Here is a 23,492-nt window from a genome sequence, read left to right as displayed (position 1 = left end):
ATAGTTCGTCTCACGTCTCATTTGGTTGCTATTTTGTTTCTGTGAAAAAATGGCTCCTAAAAAGCAATTAAGTGGTCAAAGCAATTCCTCAAAGGCTAAGAGGCAGCGGAAAGTGCTATCATTCACTGAGAAAGTAGAAATCTTAAATCTTTTGAAAAGTGGCATGTCGCTTGCTGAAGTGGTCCTCAGCCCTCAACCTCCACAGATTCTGATTTTAGTATTACTGAACCTCCTCCAAAGGGTCCTTATTCCCTAAACAATACAGTGTAACAACTATTTACATAGTATTTCCATTGTTTTAGGTATTATAAGTACTGTAATCTCGAGATGATTAAAAGTATTACTCGTTGTTTGAGCATTTTTCGCCTCCGGTCTTGTTCATTCGCTCCTTGTGTTGTGAGCGAGAGGAAGCAGTTTAAAGCTAGTAAGGGGTGGCTGGCTAGCTATGTAAAACGCTACAGCCTCAAGAACTTAAAGATCACGGGAGAATTGGGATCAGCTGATTCCCAGAAGAGAAGTGTTCCCAGAAGAGCTACGATGGTTGCGTCTGTTCTGAACATGTACAGACTTTATCTTGTCATTATTCCCTGAACAACACAGTATAACAACTATTTACATAGCATTTACATTGTATTAGGTATTATAAGTAATCTACAGATGATTTAAAGTATACGGGAGGATGTGCGTAGGTTATATGCAAATACTACACCATTTTATATAAGGGACTTCAGCATGCACGTTTTTTGGTTTCTGCAGAGTTCCCAGAACCAATCCCCTGTGGTTAAGGAGGGCCGACTGTATACATAATTAGTACAAGAAAGAACACAATTAGAATAAGAAATTCATTGTTATCTAAGTAATCAAAATGGTCAAAATGTTGCAAACTGTTGTGATTAGGGTTGTGCCAGTTGGTTCAAGAATTGGGTGACTGAAGGGAAGTAGCTACAACTGAATCTGGTAGTGTTGGACAGCAGGCTTCTGCACCTGACTGATAGCAAATGTGACTAGATGGCATGGCCTGGATGGTGGGGATCTTTGACAAATGATATCTTCTTGAGGAATATTTCATGTAGATATAACCGATACTGGGAAAGGATGAGCTTATGATGAATTGGGTTAATTCCACTTGTCTCCACAGCTTCTTACATCCTGCATATTTGAATTGTCCAACTAGATCACAATGCATCTAGTCATGATACCTCAAGAGTATATCTGTAGGAGTTTAAGAGATACCAAACCTACTTAACTATCTATGCAAGTAAAAATAGTAGCATGCCTTCCTTATGATTGCATTTATGTGCTGGGCCCAGGACATAGTTATAAAGTAATCCAACTCAGCAGGTCTTTGACAAGATCCTATACATAAACCTGCTAAACAAGACAGGAGGCTATGGTTTTAAAGGAAAGATGCTAGTGGTCCATTGGCTTCATGTTATATTTTAATGGATGATAGAATTGATAGCTTTGTGGCCAGGCTTGTGGATGATACAAAGCTAGGTGTAGGGACAGGTAATGTTGAAGAAGCAGGGAGTCTACAAAAGGACTTGAACAGATTAGAAGAATGGCCAATAAAGTGGCAGATGGAATACAGTCTAGGGAAGTGTACAATCATGGACTTTGGTAAAAGGAATACTATTTCAGGGAGCAAATTCAGAAATCAGAGATTCAAGGTGACTTGGGAGTCCGAGTGCAGAATTCGCTAGAAGTTACAGTAATTTGCAGTTTGAGTTGATAGTAAGGAAGGCAAATGCAATGTTAGCATTCATTTCAAGAGGACTAGAATATAAAGGAAAGGATGAAATGCTAATGCTTTACAAGGCATTGGTCAGACCAATATTCTGAGCAATTTTGGGCCATATATCTAAGAAAAGATGTGCTGGCATTGGAGAGGGTACAGGGAAAGTTTACAAGAATGAATCCAGGAATGAAAAGGTTAATGTATGAACAGCATTTGATGGCTCTGTCCTATATTCATTGTATTTTAGAAGCATGACTGGAATCTCATTAAAACCAATTGAATATCGAAAGGCCTAGTTAGCGTGGACGTGGAGAGGATGTTTCCAATTGCGGGAGAGTGTTGGACCAGTGGGCACAGCTGCAGAATAGAAATATGTCCCTTTAGTACAGAGATAAGGAAGAATTTTTTTAGCCAGAGAGTGTTGAATCTGTGGAATTCATTGTCATATATGGCTGTCAATACATTTAAAGCAGTGGTTGATAGGTTCTTGATTAGTAAGGAGATCAAAGGTTTCAGGAAAAAGGCAAGAGAATACAGTTGAGAGAGAAAATAAATCAGTCATGCTCAAATGACAGAGTAGATTCGATGAGCTGAATAGCCTAATTCTGCTCCTATGTCTTGTGGAAAATGGAAAAGGTCCTTTAGTCCAGGCCAAGCACATGATCCTCCTGCAAATCCCAATAGCCCTCCAAAAGCTCTTCCCCTCCATGTACTTATCCAAATGCCTTTTGAATGTTGCAACTGTACCCATCTTGACCATCTCCTCTGGCAGCTCAGTCTAGGTACTCACTATCCCCTGTATAAAGAAGTTACCTATCAAGTCTCTTAAATCATCACCCTCTTATCTTGTATATGTGCTTCACAACTCTGGGGAAAAGACTGCCCTTCTTATCCATGCCTTTCATTCTCCTAGGATCCAAAGAATAAAGATCCAGTGTGGCCAACTTCTCACTATAGCTCAGACCCTTTAGTCCAGGCAGCATCCTTGTACATCTCTTCTGAATCATCTCCAGCTTGACAATATCTTTCCTATAACAGGGTGACCAAAACTGCACACAATATTCCAAATGTGGTCTCACCAAGGGCTTGTATAACTTCAACATAATGTCACTACTCCAAACTGTGTCCTGATTGATGAAGGCCAGCATGCTAAACCCTTCATCACCATCAACTTGCATGGCCATTTTCAGCAGACTGTGCACTTATACTCCCATATCCTTCTGTCCCATAACACTTGTCAATGTCTTGCCATTCACTGGTTTGAATGTCTAAAATGCATCATCCTCCAGATACCTAAGTTGAAAAACATTTGTGTTCTCAGTCCATCTTTCTAATGGTCAAGGTTTTTTTGCAGGTCATTGTAGCCTGCTTAACTATCAACAAAACTCTTTAATTTAGTATCATCAGCAAATTGTGCCATGAAATTCACATCAAATTATTTACATAAATAATAAATAAGAGGGCTTGATGCTGAACCCCAGGACATCCCATTAGGTACAGTCTTTCATTCAGAGAGTTGATCTTCAATCACTCTGTGCTTCCAATCATCAAGCCAATTCAAAATTCACTTAACTCGCTCTCCCTGAATCCCACACAATTTAGCCTTGCAGATTAGTCATTTAATATGTTAAATGCCCAGAATTTTAATGCTACTGCTGTCTTTGCACTGCTGATCCAATGTAGACTGGTGCATATTCACTTTCCTTCCCCATACTGAAGACAATTGTTGTTTGGTTTTTGATAGTCTACTCAAGAAGAACTCGGACTAATGAAAAGCAGTTAATTCGCCTCCCCTCTCCTCTTCTTTATTGCCCACTCTAGTCTCTTACCTCTTCTCACTTGCCTATCACCTCCCTCTGGTGACCCTCTCCTTCCAATTCTACTATGATCCACTCTCCTCTCCTATCAGATTCCTTCATCTCCTACCCTTTACCTTTTTCACTCACCTGGAATCACTATCACCCAGCTATTTTCTTCTCCTCCTCTACTTTTTTTTATTCTGGTGACTTCCCCTTCCTTTCCAGTCTTGAAGAAGAGTCTCAGCACAAAATATTGACTGTTTGTTCATATCTGTGGATGCTACCTGACCTGCTAATTTCCTCCAGCATTTTGTGAGTTGCTTGGATTTCCAGCATCTGCAGATTTTCTCATGCTTGTGATTAAGACCATTCTTTGTGGCGTTAACAACTGTCATGGTGCAAATCATGCAAACCTCCCTATGGTTAATCCATAAAATGATGGTGTAATCTGGTGCTTAGATTGAAAATATTGCTGTGATGTCTTGTAATTGTTTTTTTTCCTTAAAAAAAATAGACTGTTCACTAAGGAGCATATACATTTTGGCAGTTGACAAGTTAGCTCTCCCCACTTGTCCATTAAACTTGGGAGTTGTCTTCTCTGACTCCAGTACATAAATTTCCAAACAGGATTATTTTGCCTTCCATTAGATCACTAGTCAGGAAATTCATCTTTGGCTTTATTTGGGAATTCCAGAGTTGAACGTCATTCAGCCAGTGATTGTCATCACTTTGAGCAACAAGGTCATGAAATGATTGCTTGAGCTAAAGGGAATGGGACTTGGATGCCACATTCTCAATTTTAATGCTGAAACTGATCCCAGTATTGCTGTTCTGGTATTCTTTTCCAGAATGAAGTGTACCTGCCACTTTATTCCTTGAACAGGCTTTTCCCTACACATCATTTCTCGTCTATCTGGGCTTACTTTAATATTTTAAGTGCATCACTTCAATATTATTGCCATCATTCCTAATCTCAGTCATCTCACTCACAAGGAAAATTCTGAACTGATATAAGTAAAGCAGTTTATGCAAATGAGTCTATGAGAACTCCTACCACTTGCCACCCCCCGCCCCATACATCAGCAGCACAGCAGTGGAAACTGCAAGCAGTTTCAAACTCCTGGGATTGTGCATCCCACACAACCTCTCATGGTTCCAGAACACATCCTACACAATCGCAAAAGCTCACCAATGTCTGTACTTTCTGAGGAGGCTGAAAAGACCTGGACTTCACACATTCATATTCACATCATTCTACAGCCATAACATAGGAAGCATCCTAACAAGCTGTACCACTGCTTGTTAAGAAACTGTATTGCAGTGCACAGGAAAGTTCTACAATGCGTAGTCAAAAAAAAGGCAACAATTATACCAGTGCCAAAGAAGAATAATGTGGGTTGCCTTAACAACTATTGCTTGGTAGCACTCACATCCACAGTGATGGAATGTTTTGAGAGGTTGGTTATGACTAGACTGAATTCTTGCCTCAGCAAGGACCTGGACCCATTGCAATTTGCATATCATCACAATAGGTCAACAGCAGACACAATCTCCATAGCTTTCCACATGGCTTTAGACCACCTAGACAACACAGACACTTACGTCAGGATGCTGTTCATTGACTATAGCTCAGCATTTAATACCATCATTCACACAACCCTGATTGAGAAGTTCCAGAACCTGGGCCTCTGTAACCCCTCTGTAACTGGATCCTCAACTTCCTAACCGGAAGATGGTCTGTACAGATTGGTGATACCATATCCTCTTCGCTGATGATGAACACTGGCGCACCTCAGGGGTGTGTGTTTAGCCCACTGCTCTCTACTGTCTGTATACACATTACTGTATGACTAGGCATAGCTCAAATACCATCTACAAATTTGCTGATGATACAACCATTGTTGGTAAAATCTCAGGTGGTGACGAGAGGGAGTACAAGAGTGAGATATGCCAACTAGTGGAGTGGTGCCTCAGCAACAACCTGGCACTCAACGTCAATAAGATGAAAGAGCTGATTCGGGACTTCAGGAAGGGTAAGATGAAGGAACACATACCAATCCTCATAGAGGGATCAGAAGTGGAGAGAGTGAGCAACTTCAAGTTCCTGGGTGTCAAGATCTCTGAGAATTTAACCTGGCAAGACAGCAGCTATACTTTATTAGGAGTTTGAAGTGATTTGGCATGTCAACAAATACACTCAAAAACTTCTATAGTTGTACTGTGGAGAGCATTCTGACAGGCTACATCACTGTCTGGTATGGAGGGGCTACTGCACAGGACCAAAAGGAGCTGCAGAAGGTTGTAAATCTAGTCAGCTCCATTTTGGGCACTAGCCTACAAAGTACTCAAGACATCTTTGGGAAGCGGTGTCTCAGAAAGGCAGCGTCCATTATTAAAGACCATCAACATCTAGGGCATGCCCTTTTCTCACTATTACCATCAGGTAGGAGGTACAGAAGCCTGAAGGCACATAATCAGTGATTCAGGAACAGCTTCTTCCCCTCTGCCATCCAATTCCTGAATAGACTTTGAAGCTTTGGCCACTACGTCACTTTTTAAAAATATATAGCATTCCTGTTTTTGCACATTTTTAAATAATCTATTCAAAATACGTAACTGATTTACTTGTTTATTTATTATTGTTTTATTTTTTTCTCTCTCTCTGCTAGATTATGTATTGCATTGAACTGCTGCTGCTAAGTTAACAAATTTCACGTCACGTGCTGGTGATAATAAACCTGATTCTGATATCACTGGCACCAACATACCTGCCCATTAAAGAAAGATCCTGGAAAAGACCAATAACATGAAGGATCCCACCAATGTTGCTTATGGACTGTTTGCCCTACTCCCATCGGGAAGGAGGCTACAAAACATCAACACCAGGACCACCAGACTTAAACAGTTACACAAAAGATGAGAAAATTTGCAGATGTTGGAAATCCAAGCAACACACAAAATTGCTGTAATAATTCAGCAGGCCAGGCAGCATTTCAGCAATAAGTGTAAGCAGTCAACGTTCCTGATGAAGGGTCTCAGCCTGAAACATTGACTGCTTACTCTTCTTCATAAATGCTGCCTGTTAGGTCAAATATGATGGCAGAATATAGTATTAATGGTAAGACTCTTCGCAGGGTGGAGGATCAGAGGGATCGTGGGATCCAAGTTCAGAGGACACTCAAAACTGCTGCGCAGGTTGTCTCTATGGTTAAGAAGACATATGGTGTATCGGTCTTCCTCAACCGTGGGATTGGGTTTAAGAGCCGAGGGGTAATGTTGCAGCTATATAGGACCCTGGTCAGACCCCACTTGGAGTATTGTGCTCAGTTCTGGTTGCCTCACTACAGGAAGGATGTGGAAACCATAGAAGAGTACAGAGGAGATTTAAAAGGATGTTGCCCGGATTAGAAAATATGCCTTATGAGAATAAGTTGAGTGAACTTGGCCTTTTCTCCTTGGAGCAGCAGAGGATGAGAGGTGGCCTGATAGAGATGTATAAGATGATGAGAGGCATTGATCGTGTGGGTAGCCAGAAGCTTTGTGCCAGGGCTGAAATGGCTAACATGAGAGGGCATAGTTTTAAGGTGCTTGGAAGTAGGTACAAAGGAGATGTCAGGGATAAGATTTTCCACACAGTGGTGGGTGCATAGAATGCACTGCCGGTGACAGTGGTGGAGGTGGATACAATAGTATCCACCTATTTTATCTTCTAAGAGACTCTTAGATAGGTACATGGAGCTTAGGAAAAATAGAGCTATACAGTAGGAAAATTCTAGGCAGTTTCTAAAGTAGGTTACATGGTTGGCACAATGTTATGGGCCGAAGGACCCAGAATGCGCTGTAGATTTCTATTTTCTATTGCCAATAACATCACCTATTTTTAACCACTTGCAAGCCTCATCTTGCTTCCTCCATTTTTCTAAATTAACTATTTCAAAAGAAAGTACTGAGTCCCATAGAATCCCATGTAACAACTTTCTAATCACAAAAACATCCACTGATGTTGTTTATTTACAATTTCACTAATATTGTAAATGTTAAGCATTCTTTGTTAAATAATTCATTACAGATTATATGTAAACATACCTGAATTGTACATGTCATGTGCTATCATGTAATATGTGAGCATCTTGCTGAAAGCAAAAAACGAAGTTAGACTTGCATTCCAGACCCTCCAGTTCTTACTTTATTTTGTTTTGGAATTATAAAACACAACTTGGGCAATAAGGTATTTTTAAAATGTACCCAAGATGACTACCTACCTGTTGAAGTGCAGCGAGACATTCAAGTTTTAAAAAAAACACAGCAAGCAATGGCAGAGTGAAAAAAAAGCACAGCACATGTCCTTCGAAAAGAAAATAGAAGAATTCACAGATTCATAAACATGAGCCTTGGGAGATAATCATGCTGTAATTTTTTTTAAAACTGCAGAAATGGCTGGCTACCTCAGAAAGATTAACACTTTTGCACAAGAGATAACTACATTTCCTATACTGAACAGATTGTGCAGTATTTTGAAGCAAATAAAATGGTCAATGAGAAACAAGTATCAGTTTTGCTGAATGCACTGTGTGAAAAATCACACAGTTTGCCTAGGAGTTTGACTGCTCCAACTAAACCAACTGAAGTGAGCTTTGCTGATATCAGTAAAGTTATGCAAGAATGTTTAGAACCAAAACCACTGACTGCAAAATGCTGTAAGCTTCATAAGCTGAATCAAAGGAAAGGAATGTCCACTTCAGCATATATGGCTAAATTAAAGAGATTGTCCGAGCATTGTCAGTTCAATGATGTACTCGGAGATAGTTTTGTTTGTGGAATCTTACAAGAAAACATTCAAAAACAACTCATAACTGAAACATAACTTTTATTTAAAAGAACAGTTGAAATAGCTGTATCAATAGAAACAGCAGAGACTCAATTAAGAGAGCATGACCAAAATTGCAATGTCTACACAGAAACCGATCTGGCAGGGGCTCACACACCAGACCAATGTAGGACACATACAAAGAGCGTGCTGGGCAGACAAAAATAAATGGACTGCACAGGGTAGAGAAAAAGATAAAAAGTCAAGTTGCAGTTTCAGAAAGAGCACTAATCTGCACACTGTTGGAAAAATATGATCATGATTAGAGTGTCAAAGGACTGGGCAAGCTTAAGAATTACAATATAAAAACTAACAATAGACAAGCAACATGGTTTTCAACTGAAGTGAAAGGCAAATTAATTAGAACAGAATTCAACACTGTCTCAGGTCAACATGGCCACCCAGAATGGTGGAACTCCAATGCAAAAACTCCAGCTCCCCCATTTTTGTTTACCAATGCTGAGATGAACTGTTGCCTAACAGAGGATAAAAGGTGTTGGTGTGCCTCTGGTTGAACCGAGAAATGACCATGCTGCTCAGAGGAAGCGTGAACATGATTAAAAACAGTGGTCAGATTACAACGGTTTTTTGTAGGTAACATATCTGAGAAAACCTCTGATACATTAATCTGCCAGTTAAATGCACAATGTGGCTTAGTTTTAAGGTGGAAGAGAGTTCAAGGAACTTCAAGAAAGTTGAAAGCATTTGGCTTTTTTGAGTATAAAGAACTAGAATCTACTGGGAGACAAAAACTGCTTATGAAAGTAGGGAAAAGCTAGGAAAAGATGAAGAAAGGTGCCCAGAGCGCTCAGAACCATTTCCTGCAGTCTCAGAGTCAACTCCTAGAACCATGGAGGAGGCCCCAAGAAGCTGACATTGTTTCATAGCTACAAGTCTCACTTGACAAGCAGAATGATCCCCGGCATCAGGAAAAACATTACCCCACTAGAGTAAGAATTCCTCCACAGTGATCAACTCGTTAGGCCTGAATGGGACAATTTAAAATTTACTCTGCTGTGGGTGTCTGTATAGTAGCTGTATATATTTGAGATGCATTTTGTCTTGAGTTGGATTTTATAGATAAGCAGGGAGGAGTGTTGTTTATTTAATATTTCAGTCATATTTGAGTAATATTGTAAATATGTTGATTAAGCATTTGTTAATAATTCATTACAGGTTATATGTAAAAATCTGAATTGCATGGATCATACTACCACATGACATTTGAGTGCCTCTGATACAGGCAGCAGCATCCTGGTAAATGTCCTATGGAACCTCTCTAAAGCCTCTATATCCTTCATATAATGAGGCGACCACAGTTGAATAAAATATTCCAAGTATGGTCTAACCAGGATTTTATTGGGCTGTGACATTACCTCACAGCTCTTGAACTCAATTCCCCATCTAATGAGGCCAACACGTCATATGCCGACTTAACCATGCTGAGTATCCCCAATCAGACTATTCCTCTCCAAATGCTTCTGAATTCTGGCTCTAAGAATCTTCTCCAATAATTTGCCCATCACTGAAGTAAGACTCACTGATCTATAATATCCAGGGTTGCTCTTACTCCCTTTTTTCTTGAACTAAGGAATAATATTTGTCACCCTCCAAATCAGCTGGTACTATTCCTGCAGCTAGTGAGGATGCAAAAGTTACCACCAAATGCACAGCATGGAGTATATACAGTCTGGCCATAGGGACTTAGTTATCCTAATGTTTTTAAATGTTCCAGCACCAACACCTCATAACATTGACATTCTAGTATATTAGCCTGTTTTATGTTGTACTCACAAACATCAAGATCTCTCTCACTGGTTAATACTGAAGTAAAGTATTCACTCAGGACCTTACCTTCCTCCTCTGACTCCAAGCATACATTTCCTTTTTTCCCCCTGATTGGTCCTACCCTCACTCTAGTCATCATCCTGTTTTTCACATGTGTTTGGAACACCTTGAGGTTTTCATTAATCCTACTTGCCGCCAATGCCTTCTCATGCCCCCTTCTAGCTCTCCTAAGTCCATTCTTCAGTTCCTTCCAGGCCATCTTGTAACTTCCAAGAGCCCTGTCTGATTCCTGCTTCCTAAACTTATGTAAGCTTCCTTCTTCCTCTTGACTAGATGTTCCACGTCTCTTGTAAACCGTGGTTTCTTCACCCTACCAACCTTTCCCTGCCTCAATGGAACAAATCTACCCAGAACCCCATGTAAGTGTTCCCGAAACAACCTCCACATTTCCATAGTCATTTGCCTACACATACATTCCCAATTTATGCTCCCAAGTTTCTGCCTCAAAAGAGAGGAATTGACTAAAGTAAGCTGGAAGGAGATGCTGGCAAGGATGACAGCAGAGCAGGAATGGCTTGAGTTTCTGGGAGAAATGAGGAAGGTGCAGGATAAAAACAAAGAAATAGTTAAATAGCAAAATAGTTAAATTAAAAGTATTGTGAACAGTTTTGGGCTCCTCATCTAAGAAAAGATGTGCTGGTGGTTGAGCGGTTCCAGCAGAGGTTCACAAGGATGATTCTGGAAATGAAAGGGTTACCATATGAGGAACATTTGATGGCTCTGGGCCTGTACATGTTGGAATTTAGAAGGATGAGGAGGAGAATGTTGAAAGGCCTAGACTAAGTAGATGTGGAAAGGATGTTTCCCATGGTGGGGGAAGCCTAAGACAAGAGCACACAGCCTCAGGATAGAGGGGCATCCATTTAAAACAGATGCTGAGAATTTTCTTTAGCCAGAGGGTGGTGAATTTGATACCACAGGCAGCTGTGGAGGCCATAAGACATAGGAGCAGAATTAGGGCATTCAGCTTTGAGTTCCACTCAACACCATACACCTACCTTCTTGCCATATTGTTTGATGCCCTGACTAATCAGGAAACTATCAATTTCTGCCTTAAATATACCCATGGACTTGGCCTCTACTGCAGTCTGTGGCAAAGCATTCCACAAATTTACTACTCCCTGGCAAAAAAAAATTCCTCCTTACTTCTATCCTAAGAGGTTACCCCTCAACTTTGAGGCTGTGCCCTCTTGTTCTGGATACTCCCACCACAGGAAACATCTTCTCCACATCCACCCTATCTAGTCCTTTCAATATTGAGCAAACATGAGGAAATCTGCAGATGCTGGAAATTCAAGCAACACACACAAAATGCTAGTGGAACGCAGCAGGTCAGGCAGCATCTATAGGGAGAAGCACTGTTGAAGTTTCGGGCCGAGTCCTGACGAAGGGTCTCGGCCCGAAATGTCGACAGTGCTTCTCCCTGTAGATGCTGCCTGGCCTGCTGCGTTCCACCAGCATTTTGTGTGTGTTCTTTCAGTACTGAGTAGGCTTCAATGAGATCCTTCCCATATTGTTGCCAAATGCTCCTCATATGTTAACCCCTTCATTTCCAGAATTATCCTCGTGAACCTCCTCTGGACTCTCTCTAATAACAACACATCCTTTCTGAAATATCGAGCCCAAAACTGTTGACAATACTCCAAGTACAGCCTGACTAGAGTCTTATAAAGCCTCAACATTATCTCCTTGCTTTTATACAGTATTCTATTCTCCTTGAAATAAATGCCAATATTGCATTTGCTGCCATTACCACAGACTCAACCTGTAAATTAACCTTCTGGGAGTCTTGCATGAGGACTTTTAAGTCCCTTTGCACCTCTGTTTGAATCTTCTTCCTATTTAGATAACAGTCCACATTATTGTTCCTTTTACCAAAATGCATTATACATTTCCCAACATTGTATTTCATCTGACACTTTTTTGTCCATTCTTCCAATTTGTCTAAATCCTGCTGCAAAGGGATTACGTTCTCAGCACTACCTACCTCTATATCTATCTTCACATCATCTGCAAACTTTGCCACAAAACCATCAATCCCATTATCTAAATCATTTACAATGTGAAAAGCAGTGGTCACAATACTGACCCCTGAGGAACACCACTAGCAGCTAACCAGAAAAGGCCCCTTTTATTCCCACTTGCTGCCTTCTGCCTGTCAGCCATTTCACTATCCACGCCAGTATCCTTTCTGTAACACCAAAGAATTTACCTTGTTAAGCAGCTTCACGTGTGGCACCTTACCATGTGCCTTCTGAAAATCCAAGTAAATGACATCCACTGCCTCTCCTTTGTCCACCCTGCTTGTTACTTCCTTGAAGAACTCTTACAGATTTGTCAGGCAAGATTTCCCTTTACAGAAACCATGGTGATTTTAACTTATTTTATCATTGGTCTTCAAATACCTTGAAACCTCATCTGTAATAATGGACTCCAACACTTTCCAATCACTGAGATCAGGCTAACTGGCCTTTCTTTTGCTTAACTTCCTTCTTAAAGAGTGGGGTGTCATTTGCAATTTTCCTCCAGGACCATGCCAGAATCAAGTGATTCTTGAAAGATCATGACCAATACATCCATTATCTTGTCAGCAACCTCTCTCAGGGCTCTGGGATGTAGTTCATCTAGTCCAGATGACTTATTCACCTTAAGACTTTTGAGTTTACCTCACACTTTTTCCTCCGTAATAGCAATGGCACTCACTCCTGCTCCTTGACACTCACGGACCTCTGGCACAGTGCTAGTATCTTCCACAGTTAAGACAGATGCAAAGTACCCATTAAGTTCATCTGCCATTTCTTTGTCTCCCATTACAACCTCACCAGCATCATTTTCCAGTGGTTCAATATCAACTCTCACCTCCCTTTTACTCTTCATAGAACTGAAAAAAAAAACTTTTGGTATCCTATTTTATATTGTCAACTAGTCTGCCTTCATATTTCATCTTTTTCCTTCTTATAGCTTTTTTGTTGCCTTTTGTTAAATTTTAAAAGCTTCCCAATTATCCAACTTCCCACCCATTTTTTGCTACCTTGTATGCTCTTTCCTTGGCTTTTATGCAGTCCTAACTTCCTTTGTCAGTCATGGTTGCCGACCCCTGTCATTTGAGAATTATTTCTTCTGTGGGACATATCTATCCTGTGCCTTATGAACTATTCCCAGAGACTTCAGCCATCTCTGCTCTGCCGTCATCCCTGCCAGTATCCTTCTCCAATCCACTGGGCAAGCTCCTCTCTCGTGCCTCTGTAATTCCCTTTATTCTATTGTGATAGTGATACATTCGACTTGCACTTCTCCCTCTCAAATTGGAGTATGAATTCAATCATATTATGATCACTGCTTTTAAGGGTTCCTTTACGTTAAGCTCCCTCATAAGAACTAGCTAAGATGACCAGATGGCCTTTACCCGAGTAGGCTTAAGCACAAGCTGCTTTAAAAAGCCATCTTGTAGGCATTCAACAAATTTCCTCTTTTGCGATTCGACACCAACATGATTTTCCCAATCCCCTTGCATATTGAAGTCCCTCACTACAATTGAGTCATTACCCTTATTACATATATTTTCCAGCTCCAGTTGCAATCTAACCCCACATCTTGGTTACTATTTGGAGAGCTATATACCATTCCCATAATGTTTTTTTACCCTTGCAGTTTCTTAACTCCACCCACAAAGATTCAACATTCTCTGACCCTATATCACCTGTTTCTAAAGATGTAATTCCTTCTCTTACCATCAGAACCACACCTATGCTTTCCTGCCTGTTATTTTGATACAAAGTATATCCTTTCATGTTAAGCTCCTAACTATGGCCAGGTCATTAGGTATACTTAAGGTGGAGTTTGATAGGTTTTAGATTGGCCACAGCATCAAAGGTTACAGGAAGAAGGCTGGGGAGTGGGGCTGATAACGGGAAGACAAAAGGATCAGCCCTAATTGAACAGTGCAGCAAACTCAATGGGCCAAATGGCCTAATTCTTCTCTTATATCTTATAGTCCTAAGGAAAATTGCAGTTAGTTTCTCATCTAAACACACCAATATGATTTGGGACAAACACACACACATGCTCAGAAAATATATACAACCGCTGATTTTATCACAGGATCAAAATCTGGACACAACACCAACACAACAGGTTTACAGCAGATGCAATCTTACTGGCTTTCCACTCAGCTTTGGACTTCCTGGACAACAGCAATACTCATGTAAGGCTGCTGTTCATGGATTACTGCTCAGCGTTCAACACCATCACTTCTTCAGTACTAATCAACAAGCTTCAAAACCTGGACCTCTGCAACTGTATCCTTGACAGAACGGATCAGAAATAACATTTCCTCCTCACTGACAATGAACGGCGGCATACCTCAACAACGTGAGCTTAGCTCACGGCTCTACACTCTCTAGACTCGTGCCTGTGTGGCTGGTACAGATCAAATGGCAACTATAAATTCACCTGACACAAGTGTTATTGGCAGTATCTCAGATGGTGATGAGAAATAAGTTCAGGAGTGAGATAGATCAGCTGATTGAATTAATCCTTGGTCTTCAGAAAGGGAAAGTTGAGAGAACACACATCAATCCTTATTGAGGGGTCAGCAATAGAAAGGATGAGCAGATTCAAATTCCTGAGTGTTAACCAAAGACTCCAGCAAATTTCTACAGACATACTGTGTAGAGAATTCTGACTAGTTGTATCAACGCCTGGTTTAGTGGCTCCAATGTATAGGGATAGGAAAAAGAAAGTAGAGGTTTGCCAATTCAACCAGCTCCATCATGAGCACTAGCCTCCCCATATCTTCAAAAGGTAGTGCCTCAAGATGGTGGCATCTATCATTAAAGACCCTCACCATCCAGGACACGCCCTGTTCAGATTTCTACCATCAGGGTGGAGTTACAAAACCCTGAAGATCCATACTCAACATTATAGGAAGAGTTTTTCTTTTGCCATCAGATCTCTGAACGGCTCACTATTTTGCTCTCTTTAAAAAATATATTTCCTATTGTAACTTCATGATTTTTCATGTATTGCATTGTACAGCTGCCACAAAACAACATTTCACAACATGTATCAGTGAGGGTAAAAACGATTTTGAAATTTTTTACATAATGGCATTTATATTGGCATTTATTGTCGCATATACCAAGATACAGTGAAAAACGTATACTGCATTCTGTTTAGACAGTCCAAATCATTACATGGTATATTGAGCTGGAATAAGGTAAAACAATAACAGTGTAGAATAAAGGTGTAAAACTACTGGAAGACTGCAGTCCAGGTGAATGATAAAGTGTAGGATCATAATGAGGTAGATTGTGAGGCTGAGAGTCTATTTTATTGTACGAGAGATCTGTTCAAGAGTCTGATAATAGTGGGATAGAAGCTTTTCTCGAGCCGAAACAAAGTTGTTGCCAGACTTGAGGACCTGAGTTATAGGGAAAGGTTGAATAGGTTAGAACTTTATTCCCCACAGCATAGAAGATTGTAGAGAGATTTGATAGAGGTACACAAAATTCTGCGGTTGGGTGATACTAGAACTAGAGATCACAGTTTAAGGGTGAAAGGTGAAATATTTTTTGGAACATGAGGAAACATAAGAGGGTAATGAGAGTGTGGAACGAGCTGCCACCAACTGTAGTAGATGCAGGTTCAATTTCAACATTTAAGAAATTTGTATAGATATATGGATGGGATGGCTATGGTCTGGGTGCAAATTAACAGTTCAGCACCGTCTAGATGGGTCAAGAACTTGTTTCTGAGGTGTACTGTTCTATGTCACTATGACTCCAGAGTGGTTGGGATTAGCTGCTGCTGCTTTACTGAGGCAGCAAGAAGTACAGACAGAGTCCACAGAGGGGAGGCTGGTTCCTGTGCTGTGGGAATACTTCAAAGGACAGATTACAACAGCTCTAAATGCTTTCTCAAGGTCAATTTAGGATGGATAACAAATACAGGCTCTGCCAAAAACTGCTCACATCATACAAGGAAAAATATTAACTGGAAAGTAACAACATTCGCTAATGAGTTTTAAATAGAAACAAAAAAATGCCGGATATGACTTTCATGAAAACATTCCATTACAAGATAAATACCCTTATTTGGATTGAAAACTGAAAATCCTAAGAATATGCAGCTGGTCAAACAATACATGTAAAGAGAACAGAACTTCATATTTTCTTTTACAATGCTGGATACTATTTGGCCCATCAAGTCCATGCCAACTCAAGCAATCTCATTAGGTCCTTCCCTCACATTTTTTCTTGCAATTTATTCTCTCATATGCCATCACTTCCCCCAGTTTGTCTCACTTTCTTGCAATCTGTCCCATTCACTCACACTCAAGATAATTTGCCATAACCAATTAATCAACCAAACTACTCATCTTTCATCTGTGAGAGAAAATTAGAGCACATGGAGGAAACACATATGGTCACAGGAAGAACATGAAAATTCCACACAGACAGCACCAGAGGTCAAGAATGAATCAGATCACTGGAACAACTCAACAACACTGGATAAAAACACAAAATGCTGGCAGAACTCAGCAGGCCAGACAGCATCTATGGGAGGAGGTAGTGACGATGTTTCGGGTCAAAACCCTTCATCAGTAGTGAAGTAACATGGGATGGTCGAGGGGGGGGATAAGAAGTGGGGGGAGGGATGAAGTAGAGAGCTGGGAAGTGATAGGCTGAAGGGAAATGGGCTGGGGAGAAGGTGGAGAATTGTGGGAAATAAAAGAGAAAGAAAGGTAGGGCTGGGGGGAGATTAAAGTGAGGGGGGAGAAAAAGAGAAAGAGAACCAGACTAAAATTATAGATAGGGATGGGGGGGGGGGGGGGCAGGGGTATCAATGAAGGTCTGTGAGTTGAATGTTCATGCCGGCAGGTAGGAGGCTACCTAGGCGGGAGATAAGGTATTGCTCCATCGACCCGCGTGTGGCCTCATCTTGACGGTAGAGGAGGCCATGGACAGACATCAGAGTGGGAGTGGTCTGTGGAATTGAAGTGTGTGGCCACAGGGAGATCCCGCCACTGCTGGAGGACTGAGCGCTGGTGTTCGGCGAAACGGTCTCCCAGTCTGCAGAGGGTCTCCCCAATGTATAAATGGCCACATCGGGAGCACTGGATACAATATATCACCCCAGCTGACTCGCAGGTGAAGTGGTGCCTCACCTGAAAGGACTGTCTGGGGCCTGGGATGGTGGTGAGGGAAGAAGTGTGGGGGCAGGTGTAGCAGTTCTTCTGTTTGCAGGGAGGTCGGTGGACAAGGGAGTCACGTCGGGGGGGCAATCCCTGCAGAAAGCTGTGAGTGGGGGGGTAGGGGAAGATGTGTCTGGTGGTGGGATCCTGTAGGAGGTGGCGCAAGTTACGGAGGATTATACGTTGGATCTGTAGGCTGGTAGGGTGATAGGTGAGGACCGGGGGACTCTATCCCTGGTGGGCTGGCGGGGGGATGAGGTGAGGGCAGAGGTGCGTGAAATATGGGAGATGTGATGGAGGGCAGAGTTGATAGTGGACGAAGGGAAGCCCCTTTCTTTAAAAAAGGAAGACACCTCCTTTGTCCTAGAATGAAAGGCCTCATCCTGAGAGCAGATGCAGCGGAGGCAGAGGAATTGAGAGAAAGGGATAGCATTTTTGCAGGAGACAGGGTGGGAAGAGGAATAGTCTAGGTAGCTGTGAGAGTTTGTAGCAGACATCGGTGGATAGGCTGTCTCCAGAGATAGAAACAGAAAGATTTAGAAAGGGGAGAGAGGTGTCAGAAATAGATCAGGTGAATTTGAGGGCGGGGTGAAAGTTAGAGGCGAAGTTAATGAAGTCGACGAGCTCAGTATGTGTTCAGGAAGCAGCACCGATGCAGTTGTCAATATAACGTAAGAAAAGAGGAGGACAGATACCGGTGTAGGCTTGGAACATAGATTGCTCTACATGGCTGACAAAAAGGTAGGCGTAACTAGGACCCATGCGGGTGCCCATGGCTACACCTTTAGTTTGGAGGGAGTGGGAGGAGCCAAAGGAGGGTGAATTTGAGGGTGGGGTGAAAGTTGGAGGTGAAGTTCTGCCAGCATTTTGTGTTTTTATTTATTTTCAGCATCTGCAGATTCACTCATGTTGTCAACAACACCGAATGTTGGGCTACCATGTTGCCAAGACCTTCTGGTGAATGATAGGTATTTGCAACAATCATTTTTCTCTTTTGAATATTTTGCAACCATATATTTTGTCAGACCAGCTATGTAGCACGATGTCTTCACAGTTCATAAAGACAGTGACTTAACTATCAACAACTGTGTTAAATAGGTCATTCTCTCTTTTAAGATTAATTTGTTATCATTCCTTTTGCGGCAGCTTGCAAGATACAGTGCCTTGTAAAAGTATTTAGCCCCCAACCCTTTGTTTAAATAAATGAGTACTGCAACTGGGGATTTTGATCAACTTAACTGAGAATTTGTATTTGTGATTCACATGCTCCTTTTTTGAGAGCAAATCCCAAAAAAAGGAAAATTGCAAAGCATAAAAATAAACAAAAATATTCAAAAACTGAAATGTCAGCAGTTCAGAAGTACAGTTGGCTCTCCTTATCCGCAAATTCCGCATCCGCGAATCAAGAAAACCTGGAAGTGCTCTTCCAGCACTTGTTGTTCAAGCATGTACAGACATTTTTTCTTGTCATTATTCCCTAAACAATGCAGTATTACAACTAGTTTACATAGCATTTACATTGTATTAGGTATTACAAGTAATCTAGAGATTATTTAAAGTATGCGGGAGGATGTGCATGGGTTATCGTAGATCGGGATCGAAAAATCGGAAGTTCTCTTACTAAGTTGGAACGGGTACATCCAGTATTATTTAGCGTCAGTTAGTCAAACGTCTGTCTTAGTATATAGTATATATTTTACTTTTCTATGCATATAAAACACTTAAGAACGTATGTTTCAGTGCCGGGCTTGGGAAGTTCCTGAGTTCGATCCAGTGTCAGACTGCTTCCGAGCACGCTCTCCTTCCATGTCTGCTTGATGTGGAGGATCAAAAACTCAAAACCCAATAATTAAACCACTGCGCTGTTTAGTAATAATTGTAGCTTTCCATCGGGGCAGAGCCTTTATCACTTTATCCTTTAAAATTGTTCCGATCATTGACCAATGTAGCCTAACGCTTTACCAGTGACCGATGGCATTTCACCTTTTTTACGATTGCTTTATTATTTCCACTTTATTTCCAAGCGTGATCGTGATTATTTTCGTGAACTCTGTGGATTCAGAGCTCCGCCGCCTGGTCCTAATGTCCACCACACTGAGACAGATTAGATAAGGTCTGGGGTTCCGCTGGGTCCCAAGGTCCACCGCATTGAGAGAGGATGAATATGGTATCCAAAAGGGGTCTCGGAACCAATCCCTCCTGGATACAGTTAAATCAATCATCAACAAATGGAAAGAATATAGCACGGCTATAAATCTGTCTAGAGCAGGTCATCCTCAAAAACTGAGTGACCATGCAAGAAGGGACTAGTGAGAGAGGCCATCAAGAGACCTATGACAACTCTGCACTAGTTACAAGCTTCAATGGCTGAGATGGAAGAAACTGCACATATAATAACTGTTGCCCAGGTGCTTTTCCTGTCACAACTTTATGAGAAAGCCACTGTTGAAAAAGTAACTCACATGAAATCTCACCTAGTTTGCCAGAAGGCATTTGGGAGACTCTGAAGTCATGTGGAAGAAGGTTCTATGGTCTGGTGAAACCAAAATTGAGCTTTTTGGCCATCACACTAAACATTGTTTGGCATAAGCCAAACACTGCACATCATCGAAAACACATCATCCCTACCGTGAAACATGGTGGTGGCTGGATCACGCTGTGGGGATGCTTCACTGCTGCAGGCCCTGGAAGGCTTGTGAAGGTAGAGGGTAAAATGAATGAAGCAAAATACAGGGAAGTCCTGGTGGAAAACCTGATGAAGTCTGCAAGAGAACTGTGACTTGTGAGAAAATTTGTTTTCCAGCAAGGCAATGACCCCAAGCATAAAGCCAGAGTTACACAGGAATGGCTTAAAATAACTAAGTTAATGACCTGGAGTAGCAAAGTCAGAGTCCAGACCTCAATCCAATCAAGAATTTTTGGCTGGACTGGAAAAGAACTTTTCACTCACAACCCCCATGCACTCTGACAGAGCTTGAACAGTTTTGTAAAGAAGAATGGGGAAAAGTTGCAGTGTCCAGATGTGCAAAGCTGATAGAGACCTATCTACACAAACTCTGGGCTGTAATTGCTGCCAAAGGTGTGTCTACTAAATACCGACTTGAAGGGGTGAGTAATTACACAATCGACTATTTTGTGTTTAATAATTATAATAAATTAAGGCCAATGAGTCGAAATTTGTTTTCACTTTGACATAGTAGTCTTTTCTGTTTTTCAGTGTCAAAACGCTAAATTAAATCCAGTGTGATTTAATGTTGTAAAACAAAAAAACATGAAAACTTCTGGTGGGGGGGAGGGTTGGATACTTTTTTTTATGGGCACTATATATTTCACCTGATGAAAGTTAGCATAGTAATTACAAAGGGGATGAGTATCTTTGTGAGCCGCATAATTTTGGTTTTTAAATTTTAGTAAACTGTTGAAAGGTTTTGGAATTTTTCTTTGGATTTTACATAATGCACACTATTTTGTAGATCAACTCAAAAAAATCTTATGTCAATATATTTTAAATTTAGGAAATCAGACAGTAAAATGTGACAATAGTCATGTGGGCTGAATAGTTTTTCAAAGCATTGTACGTGCTATTTTCAAGAAGGAATGGTATTGACATACACCATGAACAAGGACGTAAATAGTAAATTTAATAGAGGGGTTATTGATAATGGCCTGGAAATACAATGATGTGTATCAATATTTTCCCCCACAATAAATGAAGGTAGCTTTTACATGGAAAGTGTTATTGACACTAGCTGGACATCTGCCCACCACTGGGTTGGGCTCAGCATCTATCATCAGCCTCAGGGATCAAACTGACCGGCAGGTTGCACCAGCTGTGAGGAGGTGAGTGTTGTAGTTGGGATACAGTGGCAGATAGACAAAAACGAAGGTAGACAAAGAAGGAAAAAAATGATAAAATGAGAGGCAGATGAAGGTAGAGGAAAGCAGATTGGAGACAACTGCTTGAAGGTAATAAGCAGGGACACAGAGGGCTGTGAGAATCTAGAGTCTGATAAATAAAGAACTAGTAAAGAAGAGATGAATAACAGGTAGAACCACAACCAAATGAGTGGTGTAAGAGGGGAGGGGTGACTTGTAAGTGAACTGTGAGTGTGTAGTGAGTGAATGTAAACAGGACGGGGTCAAAAATTGGAGAACAGGAGGGGAATCAGAATGGGTGGGGTAACCTAAAATCAGAAAAGTCACTCTTCATAACACTGAATTGAAGACTACCCAGATGGAGTACCAGGTGTTGTTCCCTGAGTCTGTGTTGGACTCACTTTGACAGTGGGGAAAGCAGAGGATAGACTGGTTGATCTGGGAACTGGAAGGAAATTGAAAATGGCATGCAACTTGGTGGCTCGGGATGGCCATTAGATATAGACCATAGCTGTAAGATGGTCAGCCAGTCTGAGGATGGTGTTACTGAAGTAGAGGAGAGCCTATCAGAAGCACTGAGTGCAGTAGACAGGGTTGGAGATTCATGTGAATCTTCATCCCACCTGGAAGAGCTATTTAGATCTCTGGATGACAGTACGGGAGAAGCTGTAAGAACAAGTATTACACATCCTGTAGCTTCAGGGGAAAACTCTATGGACCAGGGAAGATGGAAGGGATGAGCAGACCAGAGTCACAGAAGGAACAGTCCCTGCAGAAGGCAGAAAGGGATAGGAAGGAGAAGGTGTGGTTTGTGGTGGAATCTTGCTACAACTGATTAAAATAATGATGCTTAATGCAGAGTCTCATAGGTTGAAAGTGGGGACTAGGAAATCTCTATCCTTGTTCTCTCTAGAAGGAAGTGGCGTAAGAAGTACAAAACACAAAGGGGATGCCAGAGCACACTTCATCAACCACAGCAGAAAGGAAACCATGTTTCATGAAAGAGGACATTTCAGATGTTCTGAAAAAGATGGCCTCACCTTGAGAGCAGAAATGGTAGAAATGAAAAGAAACTGGAAGAAAGAAATAGCTTCCCCTAGAAAGGTGGCTTCTCTTCAAGCTCTCTATTCCTGCTCTCACTCATGCTGAAAACCACATGCAACCAAAATTCGTAATCACCTAATTGATGATAAAGGTAATATTCTTCCTCAACCTTTACTCAAAAAGAGAAGAACACAAGCAGAAAACTACAGGTCAGTTAGTGTTTCCGTCTGTCAACGAGAATGTTGGACACTACCTCACTTTTTTTGAATATACAGTATTTCTGTTTTTGCACATTTTAAATAATCTATTCAATAAACATAATTGATTTACTTATTATTGTTTTATTTTATTTATTATTACTTTTTTCTCTCTCCACTATATGATGTATTGCATTGAACAGCTGTTGCTAAGTTAACAAATTTCATGTCACATGCCAGTGATAATAAACCTGATTCTGATTCTGATTATTAGAGATTTAAGGCACGGCACTTAGGAAAAAAATCAAGCCAATCCGGAATTGTTTTATAAATGGGAAACTATATTTGACAAATTTATTGGTGTTTCACAAAGGAGTAACATGTACAGTAGATAAAGTGGTAGATATACTTCAAGTTATTTGATAAGAAGCCACATCAAAAGTTGTTTTGGAAAATAAAAGCTCATGGAAACAAATTATATATCAATAGGTAGACAGAGTTATTAGATGTTGATCTGTTTTGTAGGTCTATTAAACGCCTGAGATTTCATGGTTTGGCTTCAATTTCTACACTGGTAATCAATTGTTCAAAGTATTGACTAATATTGTAATAAAACTAGCACTAATGTATTTTTTTTTAAATTGTTACCAGTTTCTTGATTTTAAAACAACTATGACCTATCAGATGATATAATTACAGTTAGGATGTTTGGCAACTTTTTGGAGGGTAGTCCAGTAAAGCTGCATTATCAGTTTGTGTACTGTGTACTGAACTGGGTAGTGATGGTCCAAGGAATAATGGCATGAAGACCCACAGAAAATTGCACAATTGTTGGAGTTTAAGTCTCATGAGTTAATCAAACAGTAAGACAAGTTCCATTTGTGCTGACTCTATTTCCAGTGTACCTTAGAGACATTTAAACAGCTCA

General features: G+C 40.9%; 1 protein-coding gene and 1 long non-coding RNA gene across 12 annotated transcripts in view; one reads left to right on the top strand and one right to left on the bottom strand.

Moving 5' to 3' along the window:
* The window catches only part of LOC132382284 (titin homolog), a 354,914-nt gene that overhangs the window by 193,357 nt on the left and 138,065 nt on the right, over window positions 1–23,492 (bottom strand). The window lies entirely within an intron of this gene.
* Window positions 20,090–22,746, top strand: LOC132382326 (uncharacterized). Its single transcript, XR_009508281.1, has 3 exons — window positions 20,090–20,555; window positions 21,163–21,287; window positions 22,237–22,746. It is a non-coding gene; the product is annotated as an uncharacterized LOC132382326 (long non-coding RNA).

The sequence above is a fragment of the Hypanus sabinus genome, chromosome 2 (genome assembly GCF_030144855.1).
Source record: "Hypanus sabinus isolate sHypSab1 chromosome 2, sHypSab1.hap1, whole genome shotgun sequence".
In the NCBI taxonomy this organism is placed as follows: Eukaryota; Metazoa; Chordata; class Chondrichthyes; order Myliobatiformes; family Dasyatidae; genus Hypanus; species Hypanus sabinus.
Note: the sequence above shows the minus strand (reverse complement) of the source record. Positions and strands in the feature narration are given on the sequence as shown.